This window comes from Eleutherodactylus coqui, chromosome 9 (assembly GCF_035609145.1).
Source record: "Eleutherodactylus coqui strain aEleCoq1 chromosome 9, aEleCoq1.hap1, whole genome shotgun sequence".
Taxonomy (NCBI): domain Eukaryota; kingdom Metazoa; phylum Chordata; class Amphibia; order Anura; family Eleutherodactylidae; genus Eleutherodactylus; species Eleutherodactylus coqui.
This window is the reverse complement of record NC_089845.1, coordinates 11,512,638-11,534,894: the sequence shown is the minus strand read 5'-3', so window position 1 is coordinate 11,534,894 and position 22,257 is coordinate 11,512,638. Positions and strand designations below refer to the sequence as shown.

General features: G+C 47.6%; 1 protein-coding gene across 7 annotated transcripts in view; it reads right to left on the bottom strand.

Annotated features, from left to right (window-relative positions):
* The window catches only part of LOC136578925 (poly(rC)-binding protein 3-like), a 645,331-nt gene that overhangs the window by 491,505 nt on the left and 131,569 nt on the right, over positions 1-22,257 (bottom strand). For all 7 annotated transcript variants that reach the window (XM_066579119.1, XM_066579121.1, XM_066579120.1 and 4 more), the window contains exon 2: positions 8,820-8,899. The gene's annotated coding sequence lies outside the window, so the exon portion shown is untranslated. The remainder of the gene's footprint in view (positions 1-8,819; positions 8,900-22,257) is intronic.

The following is a 22,257-nucleotide window of genomic DNA, read 5'->3' as shown; positions in this document are numbered from 1 at the left end:
GGTGCGGAGATCAGGCAGCATGTACAGCACAGGCAGGGGAACACTCTCTAAGGCCTTTGACAGCTTTCTGGCTCCCCAGCAAGACTGTGTCACGGCTCCCCAGTCAAGGCTGAGTCGGCAGGAGCACTGTGAAAGGATGGTGAGGGAGTACGTAGCCGATCGCACGACCGTCCTCCGTGACGCCTCTGCCCCCTACAACTACTGGGTGTTGAAGCTGGACACGTGGCCTGAACTCGCGCTGTATGCCCTGGAGGTGCTTGCTTGTCCTGCGGCTAGCGTCTTGTCAGAGAGGGTGTTTTGTGCGGCTGGGGGAATCATCACAGATAAGCGTACCCGCCTGTCAACCGACAGTTCCGACAGGCTAACACTCATCAACATGAACAAAGCCTGGATTGCCCCAGACTTCTCTTCTCCACCAGCGGACAGCAGCGATACCTAAGCAATACGTAGGCTGCACCCGCGGATGAAAGCATCGTTCTCTATCACCATCAAAAACGTGGACCTTTTAGCTTCATCAATCTGTGTATAATATTCATCCTCCTCCTCCTGCTCCTCCTCCTGAAACCTGACGTAATCACGCCGAACGGGCAATTTTTCTTAGGCCCACAAGGCTCAGTCATATAATTTTTGTAAACAATTTTTATACGTTTCAATGCTCATTAAAGCGTTGAAACTTTCACCTGAACCAATTTTTATGTTAACTGGGCTGCCTCCAGGCCTAGTTACAAATTAAGCCACATTAACCAAAGCAATTAATGGGTTTCACCAGCCCTCTTGGTTGGGCATGGGTAATTTTTCTGAGGTACATTAGTACTGTTGGTACACCAATTTTTTGGGGCCCTCGCCTACAGTGTAATCCAATTAATTTTTTGCCCACCTGCATAAAAGCTGACGTTACCTCAGCTGTGTTGGGCTTTGCAATGGGATATATTTATGTACCGCCGGTGGGTTCCAGGGAGCCACCCATGCTGTGGGTCCACATGGAGTTGTAACTGCATGTGTCTACTTCTAAAGAACCCCAGTCTGACTGGGGCATGCAGTGTGGGCCAAAGCCCACCTGCATTAAACATGACATTACCTCAGCTGTGATGGGCAATGCAATGAGATATATTTATGTACCGCCGGTGGGTTCCAGGGAGCCACCCATGCTGTGGGTCCACAGGAAGTTGTAACTGCATGTGTCCACTTCTAAAGAACCCCAGTCTGACTGGGGCATGCAGTGTGGGCCGAAGCCCACCTGCATTTAATCGGACGTTACCTCAGCTGTGATGGGCACTGCAATGGGATACATTTATGTACCGCCAGTGGGTTCCAGGGAGCCACCCATGCTGTGGGTGCACACGGAATTCCCATTGCGGAGTTGTACCTGCCTGTGACTATTTATAAAAAACGCGGTCTGACTGGGGCATGCAGACACCTTGACAGAATGAATAGTGTGTGGCACATGGGTTCCCCATTGCTATGCCCATGTGTGCAGCTCCTGATGGCGGTGGCACAGGATTATATTTCTCATTGCTTCTGTACAGCATTGTGGGCTATCGCCCCGCCCCTTTTAAAGAGGGTCACTGCCTAGCCGTGCCAACCCTCTGCAGTGTGTGCCTGCGGTTCCTCCTCATGGCAGACGCACTTATAAATAGACATGAGGGTGGTGTGGCATGAGTGCAGCTGAAGGCTGCGCAGGGACACTTTGGTGTGCGCTGTGGACACTGGGTCGTGCGGGGGGTTTGGCCAGCATGTAACCCAAGAGAAGTGGCAGCGTAGTGTCATGCAGGCAGTGATTGTGCTTTGTTGGAGGTAGTGTGGTGCTTAGCTAAGGTATGCATTGCTAATGAGGGCTTTTCAGAAGTAAAAGTTGTTGGGAGGGGGGTGGGCCCACTCTTGCAGCTATTGTGGCTTAATAGTGGGACCTGGGAACTTGAGATGCAGCCCAACATGTTGCCCCTCGCTTGCCCTATCCGTTGCTGTGTCGTTCCCATTACTTTCTTGAATTGCCCAGATTTTCACAAATGAAAACCTTAGCGAGCATCGGCGGTACACAAAAAATGCTCGGGTCGCCCATTGACTTCAATGGGGTTCGTTACTCGAAACGAACCCTCGAGCATCGCGATAATTTCGTCCCAAATAACGAGCAGCCGAGCATTTTGGTGCTCGCTCATCTCTAATAAGTATCTGCCTGTATTTAGTAGCATCAAGGATATCATTAGTCATGGCCAAATACCCAACTGCTCTTACTGGAATGCAGCCTCAAGCTTAAAGGACCCTTCACCATGCTTCACTGCTACCTGCAGATACTCATTATTGTACCACACCCCACAATGCCTTACTGCTGCCTGCAGGCAGTTATTACTGCACCGCTCTCCACCATGCTTCGCTGCTGCCTGCAGGCACTTATTACTGCACCGCTCTCCACCATGCTTCACTGCTGCCTGCAGACACTCATTATTATACTGCCCTCCACCATGCTTCACTGCTACCTGCAGATGCTCATTATTGCACCACACCCCACAATGCCTTACTGCTGCCTGCAGGCACTTATTACTGCACCGCTCTCCACCATGCTTCACTGCTGCCTGCAGATGCTCATTATTGTACTGCACCCCACAATGCCTTACTGCCTCCTGCAGGCACCTTTTACTGCACCGCTCTCCACCATGCTTCACTGCTGCCTGCAGGCACTCATTATTGTACCGTTCTCCACCATGCTTCACTGCTGCCTGCAGGCACTCATTATTGTACTGCTCTCCGTATGCTTCACTGCTGCCTGCAGGCACTCATTATTGTACCGCTTTCCACCATGCTTCACTGCTGCCTGCAGACACTCATTATTGTACCGCTCTCCCCATGCTTCACTGCTGCCTGCAGGCACTCATTATTGTACCGCTCTCCACCATGCTTCACTGCTGCCAGCAGGCACTCATTATTGTACCGCTCTGCACCATGCTTCACTGCTGCCTGCAGGCACTCATTATTGTACCGCTCTCCACCATGCTTCACTGCTGCCTGCAGGCACTCATTATTGTACCGCTCTCCACCATGCTTCACTGCTGCCTGCAGGCACTCATTATTGTACCGCTCTCCACCATGCTTCACTGCTGCCTGCAGGCACTCATTATTGTACCGCACCCCACAATGCCTTACTGCTGCCTGCAGGCACCTATTACTGCACCGCTCTCCACACGCTTCACTGCTGCCTGCAGACACTCATTATATTACTGCTCTCCACACGCTTCACTGCTGCCTGCAGGCACTCATTATTGTACAGCTCTCCTCCATGCTTCACTGCTGCCTGCAGGCACTCATTATTGTACCGTTCTCCACCATGCTTCACTGCTGCCTGCAGGCACTCATTATTGTACTGCTCTCCACCATGCTTCACTGCTGCCTGCAGATACTCATTATTGTACCGCACCCCACAATGCCTTACTGCTGCCTGCAGGCAGTTATTACTGCACCACTCTTCCCACGCTTCACAGCTGCCTGCAGGCACTCATTGTTATACAATTGGCAAACAAATTGCCTTCTATTACAGCCAAGTATTTCAAATTTTGACTAATTAGTCCAGAGCAGTTGCTGCTATTTTCCTGCATCCCAGCTCCTATATTTTTGTGCATAATGGAGTCACTTGACTTTGATTCCATGTCGAACAAATGGCTTTTTGTGTAAAATTCTTTCATGAAGACAACTTCTGGCCAAACCTTTCTGAAAAGTAGTTGGTATGCCTAGGTCCCAGTGGTTTCTGCCAGTTCTGAGCTGATATCATTGCTGGACATCTTCTGATTTTAAAGGGAGGAAAAAATGATGCGCCTATCATCTGCTGCATTAGGTTTCCTTGGCCAAACACTGCATTTACGGTCCTCCATGCTGCACGTTTATTTGTGTTTCTCCAACAGAGCTTGAACAGCACATCTTGAAACCTCAGTCTGCTTTGAAATCTTTGCTGGGAAGAGACCTTAACCCCTTCCCGCTCCATGACGTACCGGTACGTCATGGAGCGGCGGGGTATGTATGAAGAGAGGTTGCGTGGCAGTGTTCCCCAAATCCACTGGGGAACACTGACATGGAAAAGGACTTGGGGGTTTTAGTTAACTGTAAGCTTAACTAGAGCAACCAGTGTCAGGCAGCTGCTGCCAAAGCAAACAGGACCTTGGAGTCTAGGTGCACATGACGAGAACATTGTTCTTCCTCTTTACAAGTCACTGGTCAGACCACACATGGAATATTGTGTACAGTTTTGGACACCAGTACTCAAGAAGGACATATCAGAGCCTGAGCGGGTACAAAGGCGGCAACTAAAGTAATAAATAGAATGGTGGACTACAATACCCAGAGAGGGTATCAAAAATGGAATTATTTAGTTTAGAAAAAAGATGGCTCAGGCGTGATCTAATAAATATGTATAGATATATCAGGGGACAATACAGAGATCTCTCCCATTATCTTTTTATACTCGGGACTATGACTGTAACAAGAGGGCATCCTCTACATCTAGAGGAGAGAAGGTTTCTACATCAACATAGAAGGGGGTTCTTTACTTTAAGAGCAGTGAGACTATGGAACGTGGCCATAGCAAATTCCATAAAAGAGTTCAAGAGGGACCTGGACACCTTTCTTAAGCAATCTAATATTATACACAATGTTATAATAATTAATAACTTCAGAAGGGACGGTGATTCAGGAATTATTCCAATTGCCAGATTTAAGTCAGGAAGGAATTTATTCCCTTGAATGGGGATAATTGGCTTCCACCTCATTTTTTGTTTTTTTTTGCCTTTTTCTGGATCAACATTGGGGGGTAATAGGCTTAACTGCACAGACTTATGTCTTTCTTCAGCCTTACAAACTATATGTTATTATGTTACTACATGTCTACTTTTTGCAGTTTTTACTGTTACTGATACAGACTAAGTTATAGAAAAAGGAATCGTGCAATTTTCTAATATACTGTACATGGATTTAAAATTCTGCTCCCATACCTTTCTTATACAACTACAGTGACTCTTACTTACACAGTACAATGGTACAGCCCATGAACTGGTTCATCCATAATAATGCACGGCAGTCATATGACCCACCAAAAATGTTATTTGACCTCTGGTATTCAACTGGCACTGATCAGGAATCTAATAGGTGAATAGTAGTTTATTAACGCCTTGCAAAACAATTCACCCTCCTCAAAGTTCTGTTTTGTCGCATTATAGCTTGGACAAAAATTGATGATTTTTTTTTTAGTTTTGTACTATTTTTGAAGGAGCAAAATATTTTAAGACAAAAAAATGGAGAACCCTAATGTACATTCACCCCCGAAAGTCAAAAGGAGCACAAGCCTCCTGGGATATGTTCAACACATCTGGACACTGGGATTTTTTGCCAATTCTTCCAGACAAAACTACTCCAAATCCTTTTGGTCAGATGAGTTGTGTTGGTGTACCATAGTCTTCAAGTCATGCTACAGATTCCTAATTGGATTAAAGTCTGGGATTTGACTGTGCCTCTAGTAGTGAACTACAATCCACAGCTAGAGGTACTAAGGAAAACTGCTAAGAAACTCCATTATACTCTACACAAGGATGACCGTCTGAAGACCATATTCCTGGACCTTCCCCTTCTAGGCTACAGGCAACCTCCAAATTTGAGCAACTTGATAATCAGGATAATCATCGGACACACAAAAAGGAACTTATCCCTGTAAGGTAAGGAGCTGTAAGACCTGCTCACATGTACTGACCACGAACAGGATACAAATCCCTAACACACAGCAGGACTATAGGATCCTGGGGACATTCATATGTTCCATGTTCAATGTTGAATAGCTGATCCAGTGCAGTAAATGTCCTGTTAGGGGGCTTTATATTGGGGAAACAGGACAAAAAATGAGAGCCAAGATGAGATCTCATCCCCACACAATTAGAGGGGGAAAAACTGAATTACCTGTGGCAAAAAAATCTTTTGGTCACGGACACAACATAGAGCAGATGAGAGTTATCATACTGAAGGGCAACTTCAAGGCACAGCTTCACAGAAGAATTTGGGTAGTATAAATTTATGGACATTTTTGATACCCTCAAGAATGGAATGAACCTAGGAGCAGGATTCTTTCATCAGTGGAGAATATGAAAGGGCTGGAGGAGGTCGAGCAACATCCTTAAGGAGAGGACCCAGAGGGTGTGTAGAGACGCCTGGGGGTGAGTGGGTTAGGGGATGGCATCATTTCTCCCCAAGGAGAGCACCCAGAGGGGGTGCTACTCTCAATCATTGTTTTACAAACTTGGTAAAAACGCATACATTGATTGGAAGGAATGCTGCTATCCAATAGGTGGCGCTGCAGAGGTATTGTTCCATCTACCTTGTTTGCAGCTCTGGAGAAGAGATTTCACACTCCTTGTCACTGGACTTATTATTTACGGTTATGGTTATCCCTCCTTGCAATTTATCTAAATGCTATTGTTCCCAACATGTCTGTGCCATCTTACCATCAGTCTCTGGTATTTATATAGTGCAGACTAAGTTCACCATGTTCCCTGCCCTCCCATGTGATCATTTGTATTTATTAAATACATCTTTAGATTTGTTCCATAATGCCTGAGGAAGGTCCCTGAGAGGTCTAAGAGCTCGCTATAACATCATGTATTTTTGTTAGCCCTTAAAAGGTCTCATATCTACAAGATTACTTGGTTTCTCTTACTGAAAACAATCACATTTTATTCTAGAACATTTAGGCTGGGTTCACACAGGGCAGATTTGCCGCGGCAGGTCCGCCTGCGGCCGCTAATCTCGGGTTTAGCCAGCCATGTGGACGAGATCTCTCAAAAATGTCGTCCACACGGGACGGCCAATCCGCTGTGGTAAGTCAGGCAGGAACCGCGGCTGCGGCGGCCGCAGCCGGGGCTTTCAAATATGCAGCATGTCTGTTTATCTTTTCTTTCCACTGCGGCCGCGCTCTCCTCTATGGGAGCGCCAGCCGCAATGGAAGAGCGAGCGGCTGGGCCGCTTCAAAGCCACTATGGGTTTTTCGGCAACCGGTTCTCCCGGCGGAAATCTCGCGTTTTTTTCTGCGGCCAAACCGCGAGATTTCCGACGGGAATCCGCCCTGTGTGAACCCAGCCTTAAATGTCTCCCCTTTTGGATTACTCCTAGACCCCCTCCCCCCTCAAGTAAGTGCATTGGCGATTCTGTCAATTTGCTGCTTTAAGACTTCTGAGCACGGGAGATTTTTGTCTGTTTGTTCTTGATACACTGACATCATGTGATGTTTGACTTTATTAAACTAGGTGACTTCTCAAGTAGCTGGTTGGGCCAGAACTTAGTTGTTTCTTGGCAAAGGGGTGAATACATAAGCAGTCACAACTTTCCAGTTTTTATTAATCTATTTATTTTTTTCATTCCCTTGTAACAATTTGGAGTGTTTTTCTAGTCCATTACATAACATCAAAATTAAAATCCATTGTAATTCCTGGTTGTAATACAACAAAACAGGACAATCATCAAGGGGGTTGAATACTTTTGTACCACACTGTATTGCTGCAGCAGAGTCTCATCAGGTCTGCTATTGTCTGTGTAGAAGCAGCTCTTATATTCTTTTCTCTCTCTTATGTGTGCCGTTTCTTCCAGTTAACCTTTTTTTTAACAAACTAACCACCATTGTAAGGGATCACCCCTTAGAGAAGAATGGTGCCTCTAAAAGGCCTGGAGGCATTTCCTAGGGTGTACTTAGCTTGACAAAGGAGAACTAAGATGGCTGCAATAAACTGAACTGAGCATGCTCACTAGGAGATTTTCAGAAGTATTATGCCCTAATATAAAAAAGGAGCGGTGTGAGCTGTATGGTGTGTGCTGCTGGATTGAAAATCCTCAGGCTGCTGTCTACCAGAAGAGACCTGGAGAGTGCAGAGTACTGTGACTGGAGCTGCAGGTGCTTCCAGTGCACTTGAGAGCTCAGCCACAAAGAGAGACATAGAAGCTGGTGCTGTTGGAAGTGAAATAGAGGAGGATCAGGATCATGCTGGTCCAGAATGGACAGAGGAACAACCAGCACTGACAATGACTGAGGAGAGAAGGTATAGAGCTGCACTCATGACCCCGGCTTGTCTGGGGTCAGTAGTAGCTGCAAATCTAACACAACAAACTGTAAGTGAGGCCAGCCTCATTAAACTGCTAAGTGTGCACACCGAAGAAAGGGCAAAGGACAAATCTTCAGCAGGCTTGCTATAAGAGATAGGGCTCATGCTAAGGATACTGAACACTGGGCAAGTTTCTGGTGCTTGACTTGGTTTATGGACTGAGTTAATCGGAAGAAATGGGGAGAAGTGGAGGTTGCCTAAAAAATCAAGCACACCTTAAAGGGACATTGCATAGATATACTGTCATCTGCCTTTTGATAGACTGCATTGTGTTAACCCCTAAATGAAGGATGTGTCGCTGTGTCATATACTCCGTAATCTGACATTTTGTGAAGCGCTACCGATATTAGTTAAGTGTACAAGTTATTACTGTTATTACAAATTGCTTGCAGTAGTTAGGGCCTTGTCACTCAAAAGGTAAAAGTCAAATTGCTAAATCATTATTGTTAATTTTTATTTTTTCGGGTTTCAATAAATTCTGTACACTTTGGTTACTCCATCTGCTGCATCGTATCCTGAATCCTGCATCGTATCCTGAATCCTGCATCACTATACCGCCACCTGCTATCCAACAACCAGTAAGAACATCATGATATAAAATCGCATTATACTATGGTCTTCAAAATGCCCATCTTCTGTATGAACAGTGGCACGGCCACTTATCACTCATGTAACACTTCATCATTGAAGCAATATACATACCAGTCTGCTTCTGGAATCTTGAGCTTATTAGATGTCTACAAAAGATGGTAAGGAAGCACCGAAATCCAACTTGCTTTCCTCTGTAAAAAGAAGAGATTTCAGTTTAATTTTACAGAATGTTATGTTATGTTTTAGATTCTGTAAAACAAGCAACGTTCGGATGATTGCAGCCGATGTGCAGTAAGAGTTACCAAGCTGAACATTCTTTACATTCTCTAGGGAAGAGACCCGAGTCTCTCAAACAGGCAAGAAAAGGCCTACAAACTAATATTGCTTGTTGTAATCAGCTGGGCGATTGTAATCATCCCAATCCGATTTTTAGCAGTAACCAACTGAAAATTGTTTTACAAATAAGTGTGTGCGCATGTCCATCTTCTCTATGAAGGTGGCTCAGTTGGCTCACGGATGGAATGTGGCAAAGCAGCAGCTTTAATAACTGAGCCACCACAGTTGTCCATTCTGTTCTGGGAGAGAAATGCAATATCAGGACTAAACACCAAGAGTGCAGCTGAGTGTGGTGGCTCAGCTGTTAACACTGCTGCTTGGTAGTGCTACAGTTATAGGTTCAAATCCGAGCAAGTTTTTTGATATTTTCTTTGTGTTTATTCTTGTGGCTGCTTTTCTCATCCACAGCAGAACAGACAGCTATGGCAGCTCAGTTCCTAGCATTGCTGCTTTGCAGTGCTTTAGGTTCAAATCTGACTTAGGCCTCCTGCACACGGGCGGGTCGGACCCCATATGCGAGGTTCCCGCAGCAGAGTTCGACTCGGTGTCTGGCTGGTAACCCCAGCTTACCTCTACGCTGTCTTCCCCTCTGTTGCGAATCTGCTGGACGGGACATGCGCCGTTGAGAGGATGCCGCGCCGTCGCTATGGCGATGATGCGGCTCCTGCAACCATTCTGCAATGATGATTGCAGTATGGCCACGGGATGGACGATTTCCATTGATTTCAATGAAAGATGGCCGTGTGCAGCCAGCACAAAATCGCAGCATGCAGGAGGCCTAAATGTTTAAATTTGTTTATTCAATAAAAAAATCCCAGAAAGCGGCCATATACTAACTGATACAAGGGGGCAGGTAAAAACACCACATGCCCAACATGCAGACAGCCAGACTGCTAACAGGTGCAAGGTACTGATGAAAAACCACTCCTTACACTGAAGGGGGCTTAGGTGCACTACACGTACCATGTGGCCTCACACCCTGTATATGCCTAAGCAGCCGCCCCTTAGTATAAGGAAGGTGTGTGAGTGGTTGTTCATCAGTGCCTTCACCTGTGCGGTGGCTCCTCTCTTGGGGCAGGTTGGCGGTCTACATGTTGATGGGTAGTGGTGCTTCGACCCGCCCTCCTGTATAACAGGAAGTAGATGGACGCTTTCTGTGATCTTTTTGTCTGCTTAGATTTCCTTTTTCTATGATTTTGCTTATTCAATAAAGAATCATAATTTTTCATATAAGCATGGCATTCTTGCATATTCTTCTGGCACTCTATATCTACTAATAACATGAATCTGGAAAGTGACTGCTTGATTAGGGCTTTGATCACATGTGTCATTCAAAAAGATTTTAAGAGAAGTCTTTTAATTTATTCAAATTCCCCTATTTCATCTCCCGATGAATCATAGCAGTAGAGGAGACAGGCAAGTTAATCCTAAATATGTAGTGCAATGGTCTGCTCCAGATCCGCGGCTGCATGGGGTGGGCACTGTTTCATTTACACAACATGAATGAACTCTATTTGATAGGCAAGAACATGGATCCTGAAATGACTCCTAATTGTTATGCTGACAACAGTAACAGCGCTGTTAGACAGAACAAGCATCAGATTAGAAATGCTTAATTTCCCCTGAGGAGCTTATATAAAGTCTGCAAGCACCTTTGCATGGGATGGAGAATAGCATGGTCTTTATGCTGCATAAACATCCTTCTTCAGTATCACATATACACAACTAATTCCCATATCAAGGAGCCAAGGGACTTGCAGATAGCAATAGACGCCCATTTCATAATTCTTATTTTTGAGATAAATGTAAAATCAGGATCAAAATCAGTTAAAAACTGTATACTTTCTCTATATGGGACATTCAGTGCGTTAATATTATTCATATAGTTTTCATCCTGAATTTAATAGATATGTTGCATCTTGTATAACATTGGTATACTTTACTTGTGTATTAACCAGTGAGGAGTGATTAGTGGAATAATTGGTTTGTGTTATTATTGGGCTGATTTCACGGAAATCATCGTAAATTGGGACAGCCGGCTCCGACTGCCATTAAAAAGTCACGAAGTAAAAATCACACTCACTAATTTTTCCTCCACAGTGCTCCTCCAAAATTGGTCAAAATAGTATACAGCTGTGCAGGGGTCAAATTATAGCACATGGGTGTCACTGAAAACAAAAGAAAGCCCACACAGGGTCTCCTAGATCAAAAACTGCACCAAGGAAGACAGCAGGTGCGCTGCTGGTTTTAAAAGCACGGTCATAAATTTTACAAGGAGAAATTCTGCCAGGTGAAGACAACACTCAAGCACGGACCTCCTCCAAGGAACAGCTACAGAGCTACCAAAAACTACACTGAGCAAGGCAGCAGCTGTGCTGATTGTTTTAAAAACAATGACATAAAAGTTTGCAAAGAACAAATTCTACTAGCTGAGCAGAACAGCCGAGCTCGGGCCTTCTCTAAGGAAAGGCTTTAGAGCTACAGATGTTTCTTGTGCTTTAGAACATTTTTTTCTTTTGGCAGGAGGAAGAAGAAACATGGCGAAAGCAGGAGAAGGAAAGCAGCAGCAGTTCTACATTCACCACCAGCAGTATCTAGAGGACAGTGTGGTCTTTGATATAAACCTATGCTCAGCCATATGTAAGTAAATATTGCCAGCATGTTAGCTAATCAGTGGAATCTGCCATGGAGGTGCAAAAGTCAGGTGTCCGTAGTTAGGTGCACCCTGCTATTGACAGTGTTCTTTAATGCCAGGAACACATTATTACGCATATGGTGGTGTAGGGCATGAACGACTTTTTTGACAAAGAAATGGCAGCTGGACAGCTAGTGTTGTGGTTTAGCAGTGTGCATCACATAGATTGCAAGCAGCTGTGCAATGCTTGTGTTCCGGCTCTGTGCTCGTGGATGGTTGGGGTGATATTTTTTTATGTTCCCGCAGCTGACCTGGGACATGCTGGAATATGGGGTAGATGTCAATGTAGGTGAAGATGGTAGTAATGGTTGCAGCTCAAATTTGTCTGTCTGTTTCCCACTCCTGGCTCTCAAACCTGCAGTCCAATTGTAAGTTGCGGAGAAGAGGCCTCCTACTGTAGTGCTACTGGCCCTACATAAAACTGCCTCTCTGTGCTCAGAGGCTCCTGTATGAACACAGAGGAGGATGGAGGAAGAGGGGGAGCAGGATTGAACTTTCCAAAGCAGTGGGAGAGTAGCGCCTCTAGACCTCTTTTGATGCACCTCATGATCCTATTTGCCTTAGCAGCAGCTGCCTGACACTGGTTGCTTCAGTTAAGCTTACAGTTATAAAACCCCCAAGTCCTTTCCCATGTCGGTGTCCCCAATGGTTTCCCATTTAGTGTGTAATGGTGACATGTATTTCCTTTGCCCATGTGAAAAACCTTACATTTATCAGTGTTAAACCTCATTTGCCACTTTTCTGCCCCCAAACTTATCCAGATCCTCTGGCAACAGCCTTGTGTCCTCTGTGTTCATTATTTCACATAGTTTGAATAGGGTCCAATGCAGCCCCCGTGATACCCCACTAGTAGTGCTGACCCAATCAGAGTATGTACCATTAATAACCACCCTCTACATTGTATCACTAATAGAGATGAGCGAGCACCAAAATGCTCGGGTGCTCGTTACTCAAGACGAACTTCGTTATGCTCGAGGGTTCGTTTTGACTAACGAACCCCATTGAAGTCAATGGGCGACCCGAGCATTTTTGTATATCGCCGATGCTCGCTAAGGTTTTCATTTGTGAAAATCTGGGCAATTCAAGAAAGTGATTGGAACGACACAGAAACGGATAGGGCAGGTGAGGGGCTACATGTTGGGCTGCATCTCAAGTTCCCAGGTCCCACTATTAAGCCACAATAGCGGCAAGAGTGCCCCCCCCCCAACAATTTTCACTTCTGAACAACCCTCATTAGCAAGGCATACCTTAGCTAAGCACCACACTACCTCCAACAAAGCACAATCGCTGCCTTCATGACACTCCACTGCTACTTCTCCTGGGTAACATGCTGCCCAACCCCCCCGCACGACCCAGTGTCCACAGCGCACACCAAAGTGTCCCTGCGCAGCCTTCAGCTGCACTCATGCCACACGCTGGCCTCATAGCCACACCACCCTCATGTCTATTTATAAGTGCGTCTGCCATGAGGAGAAACCGCAGGCACACACTGCAGAGGGTTGGCACGGCCAGGCAGCGACCCTCTTTAAAAGGGGCTGGGTGATAGCCCACAATGCTGTACAGAAGCAATGAGAAATCCAATCCTGTGCCACCTCCATCAGGAGCTGCACACGTGGGCATAGCAATGGGGAACCCATGTGCCACACACTATTCATTCTGTCAAGGTGTCTGCATGCCCCAGTCAGACCGGGTTTTTTTTATAAATAGTCACAGGCAGGTACAACTCCGCAATGGGAATTCCGTGTGCACCCACAGCATGGGTGGCTCCCTGGAACCCACCGGCGGTACATAAATATATCCCATTGCATTGCCCATCACAGCTGAGGTAACATCAGGTTTCATGCAGGTGGGCTTCAGCCCACACTGCATGCCCCAGTCAGACTGGGGTTCTTTAGAAGTCGACACATGCAGTTACAACTCCGTGTGGACCGACAGCATGGGTGGGTCCCAGGAAGCCACCGACGGTACATAAATATATCCCATTGCAGTGCCCATCACAGCTGAGGTAACGTCAGGTTTAATGCAGGTGGGCTTCGGCCCACACTGCATGCCCCAGTCAGACTGGGGTTCTTTAGAAGTGGACACATGCATTTACAACTTCGTGTGAACCGACAGCATGGGTGGGTCCCAGGAAGCCACCGGCGGTACATAAATATATCCCATTGCAGTGCCCTGGACAGCAAAGCTAATGTCAGATTAAATGCAGGTGGGCTTCGGCGGTACATTAATGTATCCCATTGCAGTGCCCTGCTCAGCAAAGCTAACGTCACATACAATACAGGTGTGCTTCGGCCCACAGTGCATGCCCCAGTCAGAGTGGTAATATGTACCTTAACAGTAACCGCGTTGGTGGGAAATGGCCTCGCCACCATCATGTCTTTGAGAAGCCTCCGTTTCCACAACCCAGTGACATAGCATTAGCAGCGGTATAGGTAGAGCCCAGAATTAGTAACATTTCAGCAGTAGCATTAGGGACAGGCCCCAGTAACATATCAATAGCAGCAGTATAGGGGGAGCACAGTATTAGTTCCATTTCAGTAGTAGTAGCAGTCCAGACAGGCCCCAGTAACAATTCCGAAGCAGCAGTATAGGGGGAGCACAGTCTTAGTTCCATTTCAGTAGTAGTAGCAGTCAAGACAGGCCCCAGTAACAATTCCGAAGCAGCAGTATAGGGGGAGCACAGTATTAGTTCCATTTCAGTAGTAGTAGCAGTCAAGACAGGCCCCAGTAACAATTCCGAAGCAGCAGTATAGGGGGAGGACAGTATTAGTTCCATTTCAGTAGTAGTAGCAGTCTAGACAGGCCCCAGTAACATATCACTAGCAGCAGTATAGGGGGAGCACAGTATTAGTTCCATTTCAGTAGTAGTAGCAGTCAAGACAGGCCACAGTAACATTCCCGTTGCAGCAGTTTAGGGAGATAACAGTCTCTTTCACATTTCAGTAGTTGCAGTATAGACAAGGCCCCAGTTACATTTATGTAGCAAAAGTGTAGGCCAACCCCACACACCTTGCTGTACCATGAGTGCAGGCGAAGCCCATAAAAATTACTAGGATTACACTGTAGGCAAGGGCCCAAAAAAATTGGTGTACCAACAGTACTAATGTACCTCAGAAAAATTGCCCATGCCCAACCAAGAGGGCAGGTGAAACCCATTAATCGCTTTGGTTAGGAGGATGAATATAATACACAGATTGATGAAGCTAAAAGGTCCCCGTTTTTGATGGTGATAGAGAACGATGCTTTCATCCGCGGGTGCAGCCTACGTATTGTTTTGGTACCGCTGCTGTCCGCTGGTGGAGAAGAGAAGTCTGGGGAAATCCAGGCTTTGTTCATCTTTATGAGTGTAAGCCTGTCGGCACTGTCAGTTGACAGGCGGGTACGCTTATCCATATTGATTCCCCCAGCCGCACTAAACACCCTCTCTGACAAGACGCTAGCCGCAGGACAAGCAAGCACCTCCAGGGCATACAGCGTGATTTCAGGCCACGAGTCCAGCTTCGACACCCAGTAGTTGTAGGGGGCAGAGGCGTCACGGAGGACGGTCGTGCGATCGGCTACGTACTCCCTCACCGTCCTTTTACAGTGCTCCTGCCAACTCAGCCTTGACTGGGGAGCGGTGACACAGTCTTGCTGGGGAGCCATAAAGCTGTCAAAGGCCTTGGAGAGTGTTCCCCTGCCTGCGCTGTACATGCTGCCTGATCTCCGCGCCTCCCCTGCTACCTGGCCCTCGGAACTGCGCCTTCTGCGACTAGCGCTGTCGGATGGGAATTTTACCATCAGTTTGTCCGCCAGGGTCCTGTGGTATAGCAACATTCTCGAACCCCTTTCCTCTTCGGGTATGAGAGTGGAAAGGTTCTCCTTATACCGTTGGTCGAGCAGTGTGTACACCCAGTAAACCGTAGTGGCCAGAATGCGTGTAACGTGAGGCTCACGAGAAAGGCATCCTAACATGAAGTCCGCCATGTGTGCCAAGGTACCTGTACGCAACACATGGCTGTCCTCACTAGGAAGATCACTTTCAGGATCCTCCTCCTCCTCCTCCTCAGGACATACACGCTGAAAGAATGACAGGCAAGCAGCATGGGTACCCTCAGCAGTGGGCCAAGCTGTCTCTTCCCCTTCCTCCTCATGCTCCTCCCCCTCCTCCTCCTCCTCAACGCGCTGAGATATAGACATGAGGGTGCTCTGACTATCCAGTGACATACTGTCTTCCCCCGCCTCCGTTTCCGAGCGCAAAGCGTCTGCCTTTATACTTTGCAGGCAACTTCTCAAGAGGCATAGCAGAGGAATGGTGACGCTAATGATTGCAGCATCGCCGCTCACCATCTGGGTAGACTCCTCAAAGTTTCCAAGGACCTGGCAGATGTCTGCCAACCAGGCCCACTCTTCTGTAAAGAATTGAGGAGGCTGACTCCCACTGCGCCGCCCATGTTGGAGTTGGTATTCCACTATAGCTCTACGTTGCTCATAGAGCCTGGCCAACATGTGGAGCGTAGAGTTCCACCAAATGGGCACGTCGCACAACAGTCGGTGCACTGGCAGATTAAACCGATGTTGCAGGGTCCGCAGGGTGGCAGCGTCCGTCTTGGACTTGCGGAAATGTGCGCTGAGCCGGCGCACCTTTCCGAGCAGGTCTGACAAGCGTGGGTAGCTTTTCAGAAAGCGCTGAACCACCAAATTAAAGACGTGGGCCAGGCATAGCACGTGCGTGAGGCTGCCGAGCTGCAGAGCCGCCACCAGGTTACGGCCGTTGTCACACACGACCATGCCCGGTTGGAGGCTGAGCGGCGAAAGCCAGCGGTCGGTCTGCTCTGTCAGACCCTGCAGCAGTTCGTGGGCCGTGTGCCTCTTCTCTCCTAAGCTGAGTAGTTTCAGCACGGCCTGCTGGCGCTTGCCCACCGCTGTGCTGCCACCCCGCGCGACACCGACTGGTGGCGACGTGCTGCTGCTGACACATCTTGATTGCGAGACAGAGGTTGCGTAGGAGGAGGAGGGTGGTTTAGTGGAGGAAGCATACACCGCCGCAGATACCAGCACCGAGCTGGGGCCCGCAATTCTGGGGGCGGGTAGGACGTGAGCGGTCCCAGGCTCTGACTCGGCCCCAGCCTCCACTAAATTCACCCAATGTGCCGTCAGGGAGATATAGTGGCCCTGCCCGCCTGTGCTTGTCCACGTGTCCGTTGTTAAGTGGACCTTGGCAGTAACCGCGTTGGTGAGGGCGCGTACAATGTTGCGGGAGGTGTGGTCGTGCAGGGCTGGGACGGCACATCGGGAAAAGTAGTGGCGACTGGGAACCGAGTAGCGCGGGGCCGCAGCCGCCATCATGTTTTTGAAAGCCTCCGTTTCCACAAGCCTATACGGCAGCATCTCCAGGCTGATCAATTTGGCTATGTGCACGTTTAACGCTTGAGCGTGCGGGTGCGTGGCGGCGTACTTGCGCTTGCGCTCCAACACTTGTGGTAGCGACGGCTGGACGCTGCGCTGAGAGACATTGCTGGATGGGGCCGAGGACAGCGGACGTGAGGGTGTGGGTGCAGGCCGGGAGACGGTAGTGCCTGTGTCCTGAGAGGGGGGTTGGATCTCAGTGGCAGGTTGGGGCACAGGGGGAGAGGCAGTGGTGCAAACCGGAGGCAGTGAACGGCCTTCGTCCCACCTTGTAAGGGGGTTGGCCATCATATGTCTGCGCATGCTGGTGGTGGTGGCTCCACGGCTGATCTTGGCGCGACAAACCTTGCACACCACAGTTCGTCGGTCGTCTGCACTCTCAGTGAAAAACTGCCAGACCTTTGAGCACCTCGGCCTCTGCAGGGTGGCATGGCGCGAGGGGGCGCTTTGGGAAACAGTTGGTGGATTATTCGGTCTGGGCCTGCCTCTACCCCTGGCCACCGCACTGCCTCTTCCAACCTGCCCTACTGCTGCACTTGCCTCCCCCTCTGAAGACCTGTCCTCAGTAGGCTTAGCAAACCAGGTGGGGTCAGTCACTTCATCATCCAGCTGCTCTTCCTCCGAATCCTCTGTGCGCTCCTCCCTCGGACTTACTGCCCTTACTACTACCTCACTGATAGACAACTGTGTCTCATCATCTTCGTCCTCCTCACCCACTGAAAGCTCTTGAGACAGTTGCCAGAAGTCCCCAGCCTCATCCCCTGGACCCCGGGAACTTTCCAAAGGTTGGGCATCGGTCACGACAAACTCCTCCGGTGGGAGAGGAACCATTGCTGACCATTCTGGGCAGGGGCCCGAGAACAGTTCCTGGGAGTCTGCCTGCTCCTCAGAATGTGTCATTTTAATGGAGTGAGGAGACTGGGAGGAACGAGGAGCAGCAGCCAGAGGATTCAGAGTTGCAGCAGTGGACGGCGTAGAAGTCTGTGTGGTCGATAGATTGCTGGATGGACTTTCTGCCATCCACGACAGGATCTGCTCACACTGCTCATTTTCTAATAAAGGTCTACCGCGTGGACCCATTAATTGTGAGATGAATCTGGGGACCCCAGAAATTTGCCTCGCTCCTAATCCCGCAGCAGTCCCACACCCTGACTTGGGCCTCTGCGTCCTTGCCCGCGTTCATGTCCTCTAGGCCTACCCCTACCCCTCAGCATGGTGTATTACGAGTAGAGCAGAAACAGAACGCTGTAATTAAATGTGCCGCTTATTGGCCTGTGGTTGGAGGCTGACTTCACTTACGGAACGCACAGCAGATCCAGGAAACAATTTTGCGCACGCCTGCACTGAGACGTAGGTGCGTATGACTGAGCTAGTGGAATTCACAGTGCAGAAGCAGTCAAGTAGCCAAAGGCCACTAGTAGGCCTTAAAGGGGTTGTCCCGCGCCGAAACCGTTTTTTTTTTTTTTTAACCCCCCCCCCCGTTCGGCGCGAGACAGCCCCGATGCAGGGGTTAAAAAAACCACCCGCACAGCGCTTACCTGAATCCCGGCGGTCCGGCGTCTTCATACTCACCTGCTGAAGATGGCCGCCGGGATCCTCTGTCTTCATGGACCGCAGGGCTTCTGTGCGGTCCATTGCCGATTCCAGCCTCCTGATTGGCTGGAATCGGCACGTGACGGGGCGGAGCTACACGGAGCCGGCATTCTACACGAGCGGCCCCATAGAAGACTGCAGAAGACCCGGACTGCGCAAGCGCGGCTAATTTGGCCATCGGAGGGCGAAAATTAGTCGGCACCATGGAGACGAGGACGCCAGCAACGGAGCAGGTAAGTAAAAAACTTTTTATAACTTCTGTATGGCTCATAATTAATGCACAATGTACATTACAAAGTGCATTATTATGGCCATGCAGAAGTGTATAGACCCACTTGCTGCCTCGGGACAACCCCTTTAAGTATTTTGCTTCAATTTTTTAAAATGCTGAGCTGGTACAGCAGACAGATACTGTAGGCAGCGTATATTATGTATACTGTTTCCCTCTGGCGGGATGACGGCGGTGATGTAACGGAGACAGCAGAGCCAGCAAACAATTTTGCGCACGCCTGCACTGTGACGTAGGTGCGTATGACTCAGCTAGTGGAATTCACAGCGCAGAAGCAGTCAAGCCTGCTGTAACGCTTAGCTGCGTATTAATTAGGACTACTACCCACAGCAGACACGCAGTACACTGAAGACGGTCACAGGCAGCCCAAATATACTATTTTCCCCCAATTTTTTTGAAAAAGCCCACTGCCTCACCAGTACTGGCCCTATACTCTGTACAATGACTGCAGACTGAGGACGCAATGCTCTGCACGCCCGATATACAAAAAAAAAATGTGCAACACTGCTCACAGCAGCCTCAACAGTACTGCACACAGTCAGATGTAGCCCTAAGAAGGACCGTTGGGGTTCCTGAAGCCTAATATAACTCCTAACGCTCTCCCTATAGCAGCAGCATCAGCAGCACTGTCCCTGATCTCTGTCAGAATGCATCTGTGGCGAGCCGCGGGCAGGGCAGATTTTAATACTTGGGTGTCACCTGATGTCCCCAGCCACTCACTGCAGGGGGGTGGTATAGGGCTGGAACATCACAGGAGGAAGTTGTAATGCCTTCCATGTCTTTCTATTGGCCAGAAAAGCGCGCTAATGTCTCAGAGATGAAAGTGAAAGTAACTCGAACATCGCGTGGTGCTCGTCTCGAGTAACGAGCATCTCGAACACCCTAATACTCGAACGAGCATCAAGCTCGGACGAGTACGCTCGCTCATCTCTAATCACTAACCAGTTTCTTACCCACTTACATACATTCTCGCTCAGAGAAAGTGCTAATACAGTGAAACAGACCCGGTCACTATGGAGTCCTTAAATATGAGAAACAGCAGCTGTTATATTACATAATCCTCTAAAACCCAGGGATGTATACAATCAGGAACTGATGCTTTGTCTATTTCATTTTTAATGTACAATAGTTTTTTATTGTGATTCAAGAAAGCATAACATGCATACAGGTAAGAAATCAAAGTTATCAGAATATCATATCTGCTATTCAAGAAATACAAAATCTTTAGCTAGAACTAGATTCGTATAAATGCTTCTTGTAACTTGTTGAAAGTGTAACTTATTAGTAGGTGGGGGGAAACAGAGGGTTGGAAGGCTGGAGGTAGGGGAGGGAAGAGAGGGGGTGGGGGATGGGAGGAAGGGGAAATTTGGGATGCCATTAGTTTTCCCTTTAACGAGAAGATAACGTTGCTTCTAGAAAGTCTTTCTCAAGAGTATTCAAAAGAGGTGATCCAGTCTCTTTGGGTTCAGAGGATTATTCTGGTTTGGTAGCGGTTTAGGTCGAAATGCTCTATCCAAGGGCTCCATTCTACCCTAAATTTAGTGATTCTGTTTTGTCTTAGGGCGAAAATTCTCTCCATTTCCATGTGTTCTGATATTGTTTGGATGATGGTAGCTAGGGTAAGATCAGTATCTCTTTTCCAGCGTTTTGCTAGTAATAGCTTGATAGTCAAGAGTCCATGTGAGATGATTTTTCAGAATTTTTGAGGAATTCTGTCTATTCCTATGAGCAGGATGGCCATTTCAGGTGAGGGAGATAATTTTAGGCCTGCCATATTGTTTATTAGCGTGATATAATCCTGCCAAACGTAGTTGATAATATGGCAACTCCAAAAAATGTGGATCAAAGAGCCTCTCAGGCCGCATCCTCTCCAACATCTATCCGAAACTTCCGGGAAGAAATCTGCTAGTCTGACTGGTGTTCTGTACCAGCGTGTGAGTGTTTTAAAATGGACTTCTATTAGCGAGGCGCATAGTGTTGCTTTATTTGCTGATTTGTGTGCTTCCATCCAAATCTGGTCTGGAAAGGATTTGCCCAGGTCTCTTTCCCAATTTAGGAGATGCGTTCTTTTCTTTTGGTTACCATTAGAAGGTTTCTCCCCACAGAATATCTCGTAGATGCCCCTCAGTGGAGGTTTGTTGGAGTCTGGGTTGAATAAAAAGTTGGAGAAAAGAGTTGGTATTGAAATGGTTCTTGAACTGATGTTTGGCCAGTAGCTTTTGATTTGGGAGTAAAGCAGGAAGTCTCCTCCCTGGAGACCAAACTCCTTTTGGAGTTGGGGAAAGGGTTTTAAACTTGCGTCCCGCGCTAAGTCCGAGATCATCTTGATTCCTTTCAGTTTCCATCTTCCTATATTGATTTCTTTTATCCAGAATTCGATGGTCTTTATTGGGGTGGAGATCTCTGTTCTGGGTGTAAAGTCGTTTGTAATGTTGAGGAGGTTTTTCCAGGTCTCCACAATATTGTTAATTATGGGGTTTCGCAAGGGGGTTATTTTCCTATTGGATGCTGAAGCCAGGAGAAGGTTCTTTAGGGTTTTATTTCCCAGAGTCTCTTGTTCAATCGCTGGCCAGCTGATTTTTCCTTGCGGGGTTCCCCATGGTTTTAGGTGTGAGATGGTAATTGCTTTGTGGTAGGCTGTTAAATTAGGGACTCCCAGTCCTCCCTTTTTTTTTGGGCTGTAAAGAATCGAAGCAGCTACTCTTGGTTTTTTATTTTTCCAGACGAAGGACATTAGTTGTTTTTGTAGTTTTTTGATTAGGTTAGGATCGCACTTAAGGGCTACTGTCCTGAAGATATAAAGTATTTTTGGTAGAACCATCATTTTGTATATTACGATCCTTCCATACCAGGAGAGTTCGGTTTTTTCGTAGCTTGACAGGTCTTTTTGGATGTTATCTAAAAGTGAGGCTATATTGTGTTCCATTATATTCTTGATTGGGAGATTGATTCTGGTCCCCAGGTATTGGATGCCCGATGGATCCCATTCGTATGGAAATTCTTTTTTCAATAAGTCTTGGAGGTCCTTCTTGAGGTTTATTGGTAAAATTTTTGACTTAGATGGGTTAACTTTATAGTAGGATAGTAATCCAAACAGATTAAGGAGTTTTGTGGCTGCTCTGAGGGATTCTAGAGGGGCGGAGAGTACTAGGACTATGTCATCCGCAAATATTCCGATTTTGTGTTGTCTTTTTGCTATGGGTATAACCTTGATATCTAGTTGCATTCGTATAGCTTCTGCTAGTGGT